The following is a 13,667-nucleotide window of genomic DNA, read 5'->3' on the forward strand; positions in this document are numbered from 1 at the left end:
CAGAGAGGCAGGCAGAGAGAGAGGGAAGCAGGCTCCCCACTCAGCAGAGCCTGATGCGGTACTCGATCCTAGGACCCTGAGATCACGACCTGAGCTGAAGGCAGAGACCCAACCCACTGAGCCACCCAGGCACCCCTAAATAATATGTATCTTTGTGTTGTTTTAAATATTTTCTGCTAATTATAACTTAGTCTTTTTAACTTTCTGTTGATGAAATGGAACTGGGTGATTAGTGATTAGTGAAATAATGTAGCATCTCTTTTATTGACTTTTCAGAGACTTTCAAGTAAATCTTTACTGCTTAGGTACCTGACCCTGCAAATCTTACTGATCATTAAGAATTTAAGCAATATAGTACTCGCCTGAGCAGCACATATAATATTAAAATTGGAACAGTACAGAGAAGATTAGCATGGCCCCTGTTCAAGGATGACATGGAGCATTCCATAAAAGAAGAAAGGGAGAGAGAGAGAGAAAGAAAGAAAGAATTTAGGCAGTCTAGGTGTGGGTTTACCAGGCCCTTATTTTAGAATATTACTAATGATTTTAGTAATAGCTGACATTTATAAGACTCACTATTTTGCTATCATTTTTAAATGCTTTTTAATGATTTAGCTAATTAAATTCTGTATGGTTTTCTATGTTAGGTGCTCTTAGCGTCATCTTAAAGATGAAGAAACTGAGGTGTGAAGTTAAGAAATTTGACCAGAGTTGTACAGTTAGTAAATGGTGAAGCCAGTGTTTGAATCCAGGTAGTCTAAATCCAGTACTATATATATATATTTTTTTTTTTTTAAAGATTTTAATTTATTTGAGAGAGCACAAGCTGGGGTGGGGGACAAAGGGAGAGGGAAAAACAGATTCCCTGCTGAGCGTGGAGCCCAATGAGGGTTTCGGTCCCAGGACCCTGAACTGAGATCATGACCTGAGCCACCCAGGCACCCCCAGCCCTATATTCTTAACCATTATTTGCATATTAAATAAGTGTTTAGTTACATATGAACTTCATATTCCAAGAACAATATTGTTAATGAAGATTTAGATGGAGAATTTTTTTTAAATAATATTTTATTTATTTATTTGACAGAGAGAGAGAGATCACAAGTAGGCAGAGACGAGGGGGAACAGGGCTCCCCACTGAGCAGAGAGCCCAATTCGAGGCTCGATCCCAGGACCCTGAGATCATAACCCGAGCTGAAGGCAGAGGCTTAACCACACCATATTCCCAGATGGAGAATATTTTTCTTAAAGCAAGACAGATATAATATTTTCTACCAAGGGCTGATGATTTATCAGGAGGCGTAGGTGGCAGGGGGAAGAGGGAGAAAGTAAATGTGGATGAGTGAGTTTAGGACTAAATACACAAAAGAAAGCACTGAGTTAGTCTGAGTATTCAGGGAGCGAAATCAAGTAGGTTTTGTTTTGTTTTATGAGAGATAAAGACATTTTAGCTTATTTACTCATAAAAGGAAAATTCTAGTGAAATAAGGTTGTCTGGAGTCCTGGGTTGAGCCCTTGCAGTGCAAAAATATCTAACCTCTTGATTGGGCTAAGTCTCTAAAACTGTGAGAGCAGTAAAAAAATATACTTTGTTTGGGGCATATTGTGGCAAAGAGGGGAAGAAAGACTGGGAAAGAGAGCGAGACAGAGAATCTCCAAAGTCAGCTACAAAAGAGGAAAAGGGGATAATCAGAGTAAGAAGAAACCAAAAGAAGAAATATTTAGGGTAATGAGAGATAACCCATCTTTTCTCTCATTTCTATCATTTTCAGTCATTGACCAAGATTGTTTCTTCCAGATTCTCTTTCTAGCCCCATGAACCTTCTCAGGTGGGGATTCTGTTCTTCTAAAGCATCCCCAATACTCTGCATGTCACTAAGGTAAAAGAGGTTTCTTTTTCACCCCTTGTTTTATCCTGTCTTCGCTGCTGATTCTACCTTGTGTCGACAATAAATCAACCAGTATTTGGAGGGTTACCACTGCTTGTGGTGCTTTACAGGTATAGAGGGAAATAAAAAAGAAATAGCTTCTCCCATAGAGGACTTTGCAGTCTAGTTAGGAGTATAGAATGTAACTTTATTAAAAGATATTAAGAATATCCTGTGCTGTGATGTATCAGATGGTATAAACTTTCCATACTCAGCTCTACAGCTCTTTAACCAGCTCTTTCCAGCAAGTGACAAACATTTCCAGCAAGTAGAGCAAACATCTGTGCCTGCTTTCATCTTCTTCCCTTCCTTCTTAGATAAAACAGTCGTTCCTTTTTAAGGCTCATTCTTTGGGCTGTATTTTCTTTTTCTTTTTTAAGGTTTTATTTATTTAAGTGGGGCATCTGGGTGGCTCAGTGGGTTAAGCTTCTGACTCTTGATCTCAGCACAGGTCTTGATCTTAGTCATGAGTTCAAACCCTACATTGGGCTCCACTTTTTAAAAAAAATAGTTTTTGTTTTTTTTTTTTTAAGATTTTACTTATTTGACACACAGAGAGAAAGAGTGAGAGAAGGAATATAAGCAGGGGGGAAATGGGAGAGGGAGAAGCAGGCTTCCCGCCAAGCAGAGAGCCTGATTCGGGGCTCCATCCCATGGCTAATGGCAGATGCTAAATGACTGAGCCATCCAGGACCCCCCAAAATAAAGTAATCTCTTCATCCCCTGTGGGGCTTGAACTCACAACCCTGAGATCAAGAGCCATGTGCTCTTCTGACTGAGCCAGCCAGGTGCCTCTGGGGTGTATTTTATATTTTAGTCCTTCACATCTTCTCTAACACTAGAGTTTTGCTGTGTGCCCTTTCATATTAGTACAGATCACTCTGTTGTTTATTCTTCTCTAAATCCTAAAAATACACTGCCTTAATACCTTTAACAAAACTCCATCATTGGTCTTGCACAACACAGTCCCCATTCCTCATCGATTTATTCCTCCCTTTCATCTTCAACCAAAATTTGTTAAAAGCTTTACCTCCTAGTCACAGTTCAGTGCATCAGTCTTCCTTCTGTCTCATCACTCCACTGAAACTTCTCTGCTTAAAAGTCCCCTAATAATTACCAAATCCAGTGGATTATTTTCAGTCTTTGTCTTTTGATGTCTTTGCAGTCTTTGACATTATGTTCCTTCCTGTATCTGTGGACGTCTTCCCTTTTTTAAATTCTTTAAAAAGTTAAATTCAGCTAATTAATATATAATGCATTATTGGTTTCTGAAGTAGAGGTCAGTAATTCATCAATCTTATATAATACCCAGTGCTCATTACATCATGTGCCCTCCTTAATGTCTATTCCCCAGTTACCCTATCCCTCCACCCCCCTCCCCTCTAGCAACCCTCAGTTTGTTTCCTATAATTGAGCATCTCTTAAGGTTTGTCTCCCTCTCTGATTTTGTCTTATTTTATTTTTTCCTCTCTTTCCCTATGATCCTCTGCTTTGTTTCTTAAATTCCACATATGAGTGAGATCATATGATAATTGTCTTTCTCTGATTGGCTTATTTCGCTTAGCATAATACCCTCTAAGTTCATCTGCGTCTTTGCCAATGGCAAGATTTCTTTTTTTGATGGCTGAGTAGTATTTCACTGCATATGTATATACCACATCTTTATCCATTCATCTGTTGGTGAACATCTAGGCTCTTTCCAGTTTGGCTATTGTGGACATTGTTGCTATAAACATTCAGATCACTACTACTTTGGGGTAAAAACCCAGTAGTGCAATGGCTGGCTTATAGAGTAGCTCTATTTTCAACTTTATGAGGAACCTCCATACTGTTTTCCAGAGTGGCTGCACCAGCTTGCATTCCCACCAGCAGTGTAAGAGGGTTCCCCTTTCTCTGCATCCTCGCCAGCATCTATCATTTCCTGACGTGTTAATTTTAGCCATTCTGACTGGTGTGAGGGTTATCTCATTGTGGTTTTGATTTGTATTTCCCTGATTTCAAGTGATGTTGAGCATTTTTTCTTGTGTCTCTGGGCCATTTTTATGTCATCTTTGGAGAAATGTCTGTTCATGTCTGACTACCTTCCTGACAGTTTTTATCCTGTATTCTCTGAAGGTTCCTTTTTCTCTGGCTGCACATAAAATACCTTGGCCCTATTTTCTTATCACTCCAAATCTCAATCCTTACAACTCTAGCTAGCAATTATATTCTAATATAGTTCCCAAATGTATACCTCATAGTTTAGGCCTCTTTTTTTTTTTTTTTTAATAAGATTTATTTATTTTAGAAAGAAAGAAAGGGTGAGCAGGGTGAGGGGGGGCAAAGGGGAGAGAGAGAGAATCCTCATACTCCCCACTGAGTGTGGCACCCATGCAGTGCTTGATCCCAGGACCCTGAGATGACAACTTAAGCCGAAATCAGGAGTCGGTTGCTTAACGGACTTAGCCACCCAAGAACCCCTTGAGACCTCTGTCTTAAGACCAGGATCTAGTTATACTTTTGTTACAGCGACCTCAAACTCAGACCCTAAAGTCAAACCTCCAAAACCTACTCATCATTCTACTTGCTCATTCTCCATCTTGTTGCTTTTTCTTTAATCCCTATCTCACGGTTACCTTAAACATTTACTCTTTTGTCCAATTAGAACCATAGACATCATCCTATTTTTATTTTATTTTTAATTTTATTTTTTTTTAAAGATTTTATTTATTTATTTGATAGAGATCACAAGTAGACGTAGAGAGAGAGGAGGAAGCAGGCTCCCCACAGAGCAGAGAGCTCGATGTGGGGCTTGATCCCAGGACCTTGGGATCATGACCCAAGCCGAAGGCAGTGGCTTTAACCCACTGAGCCACCCAGGTCCCTCTTTATTTTATTTTTTAAAAGATTTTTATTTATTTATTTGAGAGAGTGTGTGTGAGCCAGGTGAGGGGCAGAGAGAGAATCCCAGGCAGACTCTGTGCTGAATTTGGAGTCAAACAGGGGGCTTGATCCCAGAACCCTGAAATCATGACCTGAGCCAAAATTAAGAGTCAGACACTCAACTGATTGAACCACCCAGGCACCCAGGATCATCCTATTTTTTAATCCCCCATCTAATCAAGGACCATATTCCATCAGTTCTCTGTCTTTCTTAAATCTGTCCTTTCATTTCTAATTTCTAGTGGGAAGGTTTCTGGTAAAATTTTTATTTTTCTCAGCATCTTGAAAATATTCTTTGTATACTTGAATGAATGAATAGGCTGTTGGAAAAGATACTTGACTGTAATAGTAAAGAGAGCAGATTATTCTTGAGCATAGAAACTAAACTGAGATTAGAAACTTTTTTTTTCTGGCCTCCAGTGAGATTTTGATTTGAGAAGAAAGGAATGCCCAAGGTGTGTAATCTACAAATTAGTAGTCATCTGCAAGTGGGAGGTGGTAAAAAGAAGCCCCAAACACTGTGATGTATAAGAGGAGCCTTTTGGTTTTGTATTAGAAAGCACTTGGTTACAGAACTTCGTACAGCTCCTCTAATCTTAGGAGACTGTGAACTATCTTTTAATTGTGCTACATGTATTGTAAAGAAGAGTAGTTGACAACTCGGTTATAAAACTAAAGTCTTAGGTTTGTCTGGAGATTGAAGAAAAATGTAACATACATTCTGCCACAGAGCCTCTCAGGGGTCAGTGCAAGAATTTGAACTCCTTTCTAGTTTGTGCCAGGCATACCGAATTTCTTTTGTATCATTATTATTTCTCATTCTGTCTGCTTTTATTCTGCTGATGTGATCTGTCCTAAATGTCCTTTGCTTCACACACATTGCACACTCCCTGGCCCACTTGACTCCTGTTAATCTTTCACACTGCTCCTGTATTTTGATGAATCTGTACCAGTTATTATTTGAAAGAGAAGGACTTTCCCAAGCCTCACTTGAGGAAACGCTCCTTTGATGGCTCCCACTTTTTTCCATAAAAGCTTTTTGAAAATGTTAAATCTGGATTATTTTGCTTTTTTTTTCCATCTCTTATAAGCTTTTCTGTTTATCCTTGACTCAGTCTTTGTAGTACAGTTCATAATGTTCAATTTGGTTTAGGCTTTATCCGTTTCACAGTATTTTTTTGGTGTCTGTGTTTATACCAGTCATGTTGTTTCTGTTTTACTTTGGGTTGATTTAAATTTCCTTTTCTCAATTATAAATATATAGCTTAAAACCAACAAATTGAAGAAATAAACCTCCAGTAGCTTAGTTTTGACACTTACCTCCATGAATTTGTTCTTTGATTAGCTTTAGAAGTAATTATCAAAAGAATAAATACATACTGCGTTCATTAACTTTCAGTTGGTTTTGCATGATTTTGTAAGACAGAGTAAAGATATTTATAATTTGAATTCCTTTGTACATTTACATTATTTTAAGCCTGAGCAGTTTAAAATTGGAGTATCCAGCCAGTTGATTATTATAGGTTACTTTTTAGTGCAATTGTATTATTTTGCAGTAATTTGGAAAATTAGTGAACTATGAAAAATATTCTCATTGTTAATTCATCATAGTTAAGTGAAATGGTTATAATGAATCAGCCATGTTTTAACACTTAAGTTTCAAAACACTAAAGTTTCATTGAGAAGTGAAAATTCTTTTAATTTCTTTACAGTTCAAGTGGATTTTATTTTATTCAAAACAAAAAGGAAAAAGGAAATGTGACTTGCCACTTTGCACACACATTGTTTATTTTATTTCCTAGTAGAGAAAATATTCACTTTGGGGGCTTTAACTCTGTTATTTATAGAATCTCTTAGTATGTTTTATTTCAGAAGGCAAAAACTGAGTTTTGTATTTGAAGCAGTTGTATCTTATCCTTAATTAAAGGAAGATAAGAAAAATAGTTATCTGAGAACAACGAAACGATTGTAGTGAATATTCATGTCGTGTATTAATTCATGTGTTTCTGTCTGTGCCTGGAGTGTAACCACTCCCAAAGCAGCCCAAGTTTTTTGTTTGTATCTTCACCCCCATTTGGCTGCATGCTCTCTTCTTCACTGTCTTTGTCTCACTTTATACAGAAGTAGAAAACTTTTCTCTACTTAAGAGAGCAAAGGGGCAGAAGAGCTATCTTAAGAAGTTTTTATTTGTGCCAACATAGACATGCTTTGTGTTGGGCCATCTGGGCCAGGAGGATTTCCTCAGAATGTAAAGTATGTTGTGAGATTTAGAGAGCTGGGATTTGCTCTGGACCTGTCTGGGAAGGCAGCAGAAAACGTAGACAGAACTGGTTTATATTGCTTGTAACATAGCGGGCAAGAATGGAAGACAGTTTGCCTGGTCTCGCTTCATATGTTTCCTCCACACTTAGGAACTTCTGCACTGGTAACGTATCTTTCCTTTCCTGGGAATTCAGACCCGTCTCATAGATTTTACTCATGACAAAAGAAGTATGAGGATTTAGGAATGACTATAGATCAGTTCTCTTTTTTCCTGCCTCCTCTCTGTAAATATATGTGTTAATAGTGGCATAAATATTTGCCTACATACCTTCATAAAATATTTAAGACTGAACCCACTGTATAAACAAATATAATCCTGTTGTGAGGGCAGAGTAGGCTTTGCTCAACTTGTTCTTTCCCTGCCTCCCCCCACCTCCGGAAAGGATGGCCATTGTATTATTCTTGAGGGAAAAAAATTAAAACAGCAGCTTTTGATGGAAAATAATCCAAAAATGCCTCTCTAAAATAATAGCAAATCATAAATTGTGTAATTAAGCTTGACGTTTGCTTCTATGAAGTCTAACCAAAAAATTTCATCAGAAGCAGAATTATCTCTTTTTAATTCTTCATGTTAAATTAAGTAAAAAGTTTGGAGGGGGGAGCCATTTTAATTGTGAATGAATCCTGGTGATACAGTGAAGTAAAGCCCTTCCTTGGGACCAGCTACCATGCTCAGAGTACTGCAGCAAAAATGTTTTTCATTTTTTTACTTAACACAGTTTCTCTTTTAATTTATGCTAATAGATGACTTTTTAGTAAGACTGTATTACAATGAAAAAAACACAGTTTTAAAAATGCAAAATAAGTCAACATTATTTGTGTTATTTCATTGAAGGCGAAGTCTTATTTTCATATAATATTGTTAACTGGAAATAATCAATATTGTCATTTACTAACAAAATAAATTAGCCAAGCTTTTAATAGTTGAAATGTCGTATTAAAACTTGTTAAGAGAAAAGTGTGATTTTTGGAAGTAGATTGTGATAAATAGAAAACTTTTCTTTCCTGCATAAATATATCTTCCTAATGGCCGCTGTGTTTTTCTGAATATATTCTTTGGTTTATTTCCACAAATAAATTTTAGCTGTTGTAGAATCCGTAGTGCATGACTTCTTGACTGTAAGTCCTTAAATATTTCTGTCTTTATACAGTAATATTTGAAGACAACAATTCCAATTGAGAACAAAACAAAAAAATCATTTAAGTCATTTAAATCCCTTCTGATACAAATTTATTAACATAGCATGTCATTTGTAATTGTGTTTTGTGTTTTGAAGAAATAATGTTTAAAGACCAGGTCTTTCAGATATATCAATTTTTTTCTTTTATTAGCATGAGAATATTCTTTTTGAACATCACTATATTCATACTTTTACAAAAATGCTTTCATTCACTATGCATAAATTCTACAAATTAACCAAATTTGCATTGAAAATTTACAAAATAGGTTTATATCACAGCCTAAATTAGCTTTGCTTTTTTTTAACTGATAAAATAATTTAAATTCTATTTACACAGAATTTTGTGTATATCTGCAGAATATTCATCTAAAAGAGTATAAGGTAGCAAAAATCCTCATAAATCCTGCTTCTCAGTGATATACCTATAGTCTCTTATGTACTTGTATACCTATGGATATACAGCTCTACACAGAATATACTATAATTGTTTGCCTTGTAATTTTTTTCTCTTCACAATATGTTGTCACTCTTAGTAAACTTGTTTATGGTTACAAATATACATCATTCTTTTTAAGAGCTATGTGGTATACCATAGTGCAACCATTTATTTAAACAAAGTTGCCTACTGGTAATCCTTTAAGCTAGTGCCAAATAATTTTTTAAGTTATTGACAGTGCCTGGTATTGTTACTGTTTTCTCATGTTTCTTCATTCTTACTAGCTCCTGTAATCTAATCTGCATTATCTTCCTACCCAATAAGGCCTGCCAGTGTCTTAACAGAAGTGCTTTAGCAAAGGAGATCAGAGTTTTGTTCTTTGGAGAGTATTGTGTATTGAAAAGTATACTTTTCTGAAATGGGCTATTTTTCTCCCCAAAGATTTATAGGTAACAGCTAAGGGTCCTACCGTTAGCTCTCAAAGCTATCATAAAAACCATCTGATTTTAGTTGTTTTTAAGACATAAGACCTCATTTTTTCAGAAGTACATACCTACTTTTTATCTGTTTCGGAGTTTAATTTGCAAAGATTGATTTCATTGTTTTCTAGAAAATGAAGTGAGGAACCTAACTATGATATCCTCATCCCCAGAGTTCTTTTCAGAAGAGAAAAACAAAACAAAATAAATAAAACAAAAAAAAAAAGAAGAGAAAAATCGCTTGACTCCCTCTACCCCCACCAAAGTGTAACACAATATATGTTTTAATTGTTTTTATGACACAGATGTTATATTATCTGTGGATTCCTCTTTGTACTGTCCCTTGCCCTATATAATCAGAAGTAACTTGTCATAAATTTTGTTTTTATTACTCTATTGCTTTATAATTTTATTCTAAATGATATAATACTTACTTTTTGTCTGACTTGCTTTTGATACTTACCAGTATATTCCTGAGATTCATACATGATGTTGCACGTGGCCATAGTTTACCACTCTAATATGCTGTCGAATGTTTGTATCACAGTTTATTTACCCATTTAATAGTTGATGAACACTTAGGTTTTTCCCAGTTTGTTTCTTATTTGAACTATACTGTTGTAAACATTCTTGAACATTTCTCTTGGTGTATGAGTGCAAGGGCAGAGATTGGGAATACCTGGCTGACAACCTCTTTTGTATATAAAGTTTTATTGGGACATAGCCATATCCAGTCATTTACATATTCATCTATAGCTGTTTTTGTATTTCAGAGGCAGATCTGAGTAGTTCCTGCAGAGGCTGTATGGTCTGCAAAGCCTAAAATGTTTACTGTCTAGCTCTATAGAAAACATTTGCTACCCCTGCCGTAGGGTAGGATATATACATTGAGGAGTGGAATTGCTGGGTCATAAGATGAGTGCATCTTTAGTTTTATCAGGTGATTCCATTAGTTGGGTTTTCCCCTCAAAGTCATTGAAACAGTGTACCTACCTCCTGCCATAATGTATGAGTTCACATTACTCCGTATCCTTGGGAACACTTGATATTGTCATGTTTTCAATGCTTTGCCAGTTTGGTGAGTATAGAACAGTATTTAATATGGTTTTAATTTTCTAAAATAAATAATGAGGTGATTGAGCCTCATTTTGTATGTTAATTGGCCATTTGTTCCTTTTCCTTTGAGATGCTTAGTGAAGGCCTTTACTGTAGGATTTTATGTCTTTTCAATTTTTAGGAATTATTCAAGATACTAATCTTTTACCAATTATAGATGTTAAAACTATCTTTTTCCAGTTTTTAAATTGCTTTTTCTCTTTATTGTGTCTTTTAGTAAGCATATGTACTGAATTCTAATGTAGATAAGTATCAGTCTTAACTTTTATGGTAATCCTTTCTGTGTCTCATTTAGGATCCTCCCTTCTACTTCCATGATATGAAGATATTCTCTCTTTCTTTCTGGAGGTTTTATAATTTTGCCTTGAATTCTTTAATCTACTTGGATTTGATTTTTGTGTATGGTGGAGATAGAGACTTCAAAATATACTTCATCTTAATGAGTTTGTAAATTTTAGTTTAACTTGGGAAATTGAGCAATTATTTCTTCACTTTTTTTTTTTATTTTTCAGCTAGAGCCCTGTTCTCACTTTTCCTCTGGGGCTCCAATGACACTAATATTAGGCCTGAGGCTGCCTTGTTTTTTCCTCTCTGTTTAGATTGTATAAATCATACAAAATGTATATGTATGTAATATACATATCTAATAAAACATTTTTTTTCAATAATAGAAGTCCTAATTTCATAGATTATTTTCTCTTTTTATAAACAGTTCAAAAAGCTTGGTTATCCAAGAGTCCATAATGTCGGAAATTAGATTGGGAAGGAGTGTTGTTATAAACAGGCATACTTAATTTAATCCTGACTGCAAAGAGGGAATCAGAAAAGGTAGCAAGAAAGACTAGAAATTTGAAAATGTAGTACTTTCAATTATTTAATTAGAAATATAGTAGTCTCATCTCGTCTGATCTTGGAAGCTAAGCAGGGTCGGGCCTGGTTAGTACTTGGATGGGAGAAATATAGTAGTCTCTAGGGCATCATCCTATCACAGTGCTTGCAGCACAAAATAATTAATATTCTCAAGGATGATTGAGTCATCTAGAAGTGGCTAAATTATGACTGTATGCCCTTGTTAGGAAAGCAAGAAAGTATTTTATTTTAGAAAGATTTATACAAAATCATTGGCACTGAAAAGGTGCTAGAATTTATAGGCATGTCTTATTCTGATGTGATGCTGCATTGCCAACTTTGGGATTTTTAGAATAAAATATACTTACCTCTGGAAAAGTAATATATTTAACAACTCAGAAGCCAAATTAACTAATTCATTATAGTAAAAGCATAATGAACAATTGTCATTGTAGTTCTAAATTATAATATGGAATATTGAAGTTTACTTAGTTACATATAACTTTGGTTGCAGCTCTAATAAAGGAGACTTAATTATGTCGATAAATAGAGTAAAGTAATGGACCTTCTTTTTGTCTGCATTCACCTCCCTCAATCCCTGACCCCACAGTGAGTTTAATAACCCTTGAGAGTTCATTTGTAGTTCATATTTTAGTTTTCAAGGCTAGAAACTGTTTTGAGAAGAAGCAAAGACATAAGAGACTACTGCGATACAAGGAAAAAGAGCTAATATGCTTGATTAGGAAAAGGGAGTGTAAAAAGCTCCCACAGGGGTCCCTAGGTAGCTCAGTAAATTAAGCATACTATTCTGGAGTTCGCCTCAGGTCATGATCTCAGGGTTGGGAGATCAGCTCCCTGCTGGGCATGGCGCCTACTTAAGATTCTCTCCCCCTCCTTCTGCCCTTCCCTCCTCTTCATCTTTTCTCCCCCCACCTCTTTTTCTCTCCAAGAAAAAGAAAAGGCCAAAGGCTCCCAGAAAGCAGATATATATTCTGTTTACTGAACAGATATATTTTGTGAACAAGAGTGTAGTGCATTAGAGATTGGGAGAGAAAAAAAAAAAGTTTTCAAAGTAGAACAATAGATTCTAGAGAGTCTTCTGAGGGAGGAACTCTAACCCCAGTTTGCTGTGTGACCAAGAATAACTCGCTTGATTACCCAGAGTCCTAGTTTATTTATCTATGAAATGGCAGGAGGAGTTGTTGGTCTTTAAGATAGTCTTTTCTAGCCTTAATCAATGAATGCAAAATTAAGTTAATTGCCTTAATTCTAGGTTGTTGTTGTTGTTGTTGTTGTTGTTGTTTTTAAATAAAATTGGAACACTGTATCTGGAGGAAACGTGGTTTAAGAAATCAAGCTTCAAAAGCAATGCATTTTAACTTAAGTCACATATAATACATTTTTATGGTGAATTTCAGATAATATGGAAGTACATGAAAAGCAAAAATTGCTTTTTACTCTAGTCTTTCTAATCTCACTTTCTTAGAAACAATGCAATCACTGATTTGATGTATACCCTCCTAGACTTTTTTTCTCTATGTACATTATTTACATATTTAAATAGCTTGCTTTTTTTTTTTTTAAGAAATATGTTGGTGCATGTATGTATTTTAATACATTATTCAGTATGTATTGTTTTGCAGTTTGTTTACTTAAGTTGTCTTGTAGAGCTCTCAATTTTTAGTTTATATACCTACCTCATTGTTTTTAACTTTCTACGAGGTGAATGTATCATAGCTTACTAACCACATCCATGGACTTTAGGTCATTTCCAGTTTTGTGGCTGTAGTAAACAGTGTAGTAAAGAACGTCACTATACAAGATAGAAACTTACTGAACCCTCACTGTATGGCACTACTGTGTATTATCTAACAGCCTCAAGCCCAAGATAAGTACTAATTAGCATGAAGAAATTACACCTGAAGAAACCAGTCCTAGAGCTGCCAAGTAGCAAACAGATTTACTGAAGCCGTTTAACAGCAGAGTTCTTGCATTTTTCTTCCATAGCTTTTGTTGGATTCCCAAAGAGATTCTTGCTCCTGAAAAGGTGAAGAGCCAAGATTTTAGATAGGAAGGGTATAGAATTTTAGAGTTATAAGGAACTGTGGGGATCAACTGCTGTGTTCCTTTGTGTCTCCACTGCTGCTGACCCTGTAATAGATCATCAGAGGGGGAAAGTTGAGAGTGCAAGAAGGAGCATCGTGATAATGTTTATGCTAATATAGTGGACATACTTGTCTTGGACAAACTGAGACACACAGACACCTTAGCCCTATCCTAGGCCACCATTACCTTTCACGTGGGTTACTACAGTAGCCTCCTGCCTGGTCTTATATTTATTCTTATTCTTTTTTGGCCCATTCTAACACAGAAACGAAAATTACTTTTTCAAAACAAAAACCTGATTATGTCACTCAGGAGTTTAAACTCCTTT

General features: G+C 35.8%; 1 protein-coding gene and 1 non-coding gene across 6 annotated transcripts in view; both read left to right on the plus strand.

The window, feature by feature from the left end:
* The window catches only part of EML4 (EMAP like 4), a 156,162-nt gene that overhangs the window by 50,798 nt on the left and 91,697 nt on the right, over window positions 1-13,667 (plus strand). The window lies entirely within an intron of this gene.
* On the plus strand, window positions 355-465 carry LOC125110153 (U6 spliceosomal RNA). Its single transcript, XR_007130482.1, has one exon. It is a non-coding gene; the product is annotated as a U6 spliceosomal RNA (small nuclear RNA).

The sequence above is a fragment of the Lutra lutra genome, chromosome 9, assembly GCF_902655055.1.
Source record: "Lutra lutra chromosome 9, mLutLut1.2, whole genome shotgun sequence".
NCBI classification, from domain to species: Eukaryota; Metazoa; Chordata; class Mammalia; order Carnivora; family Mustelidae; genus Lutra; species Lutra lutra.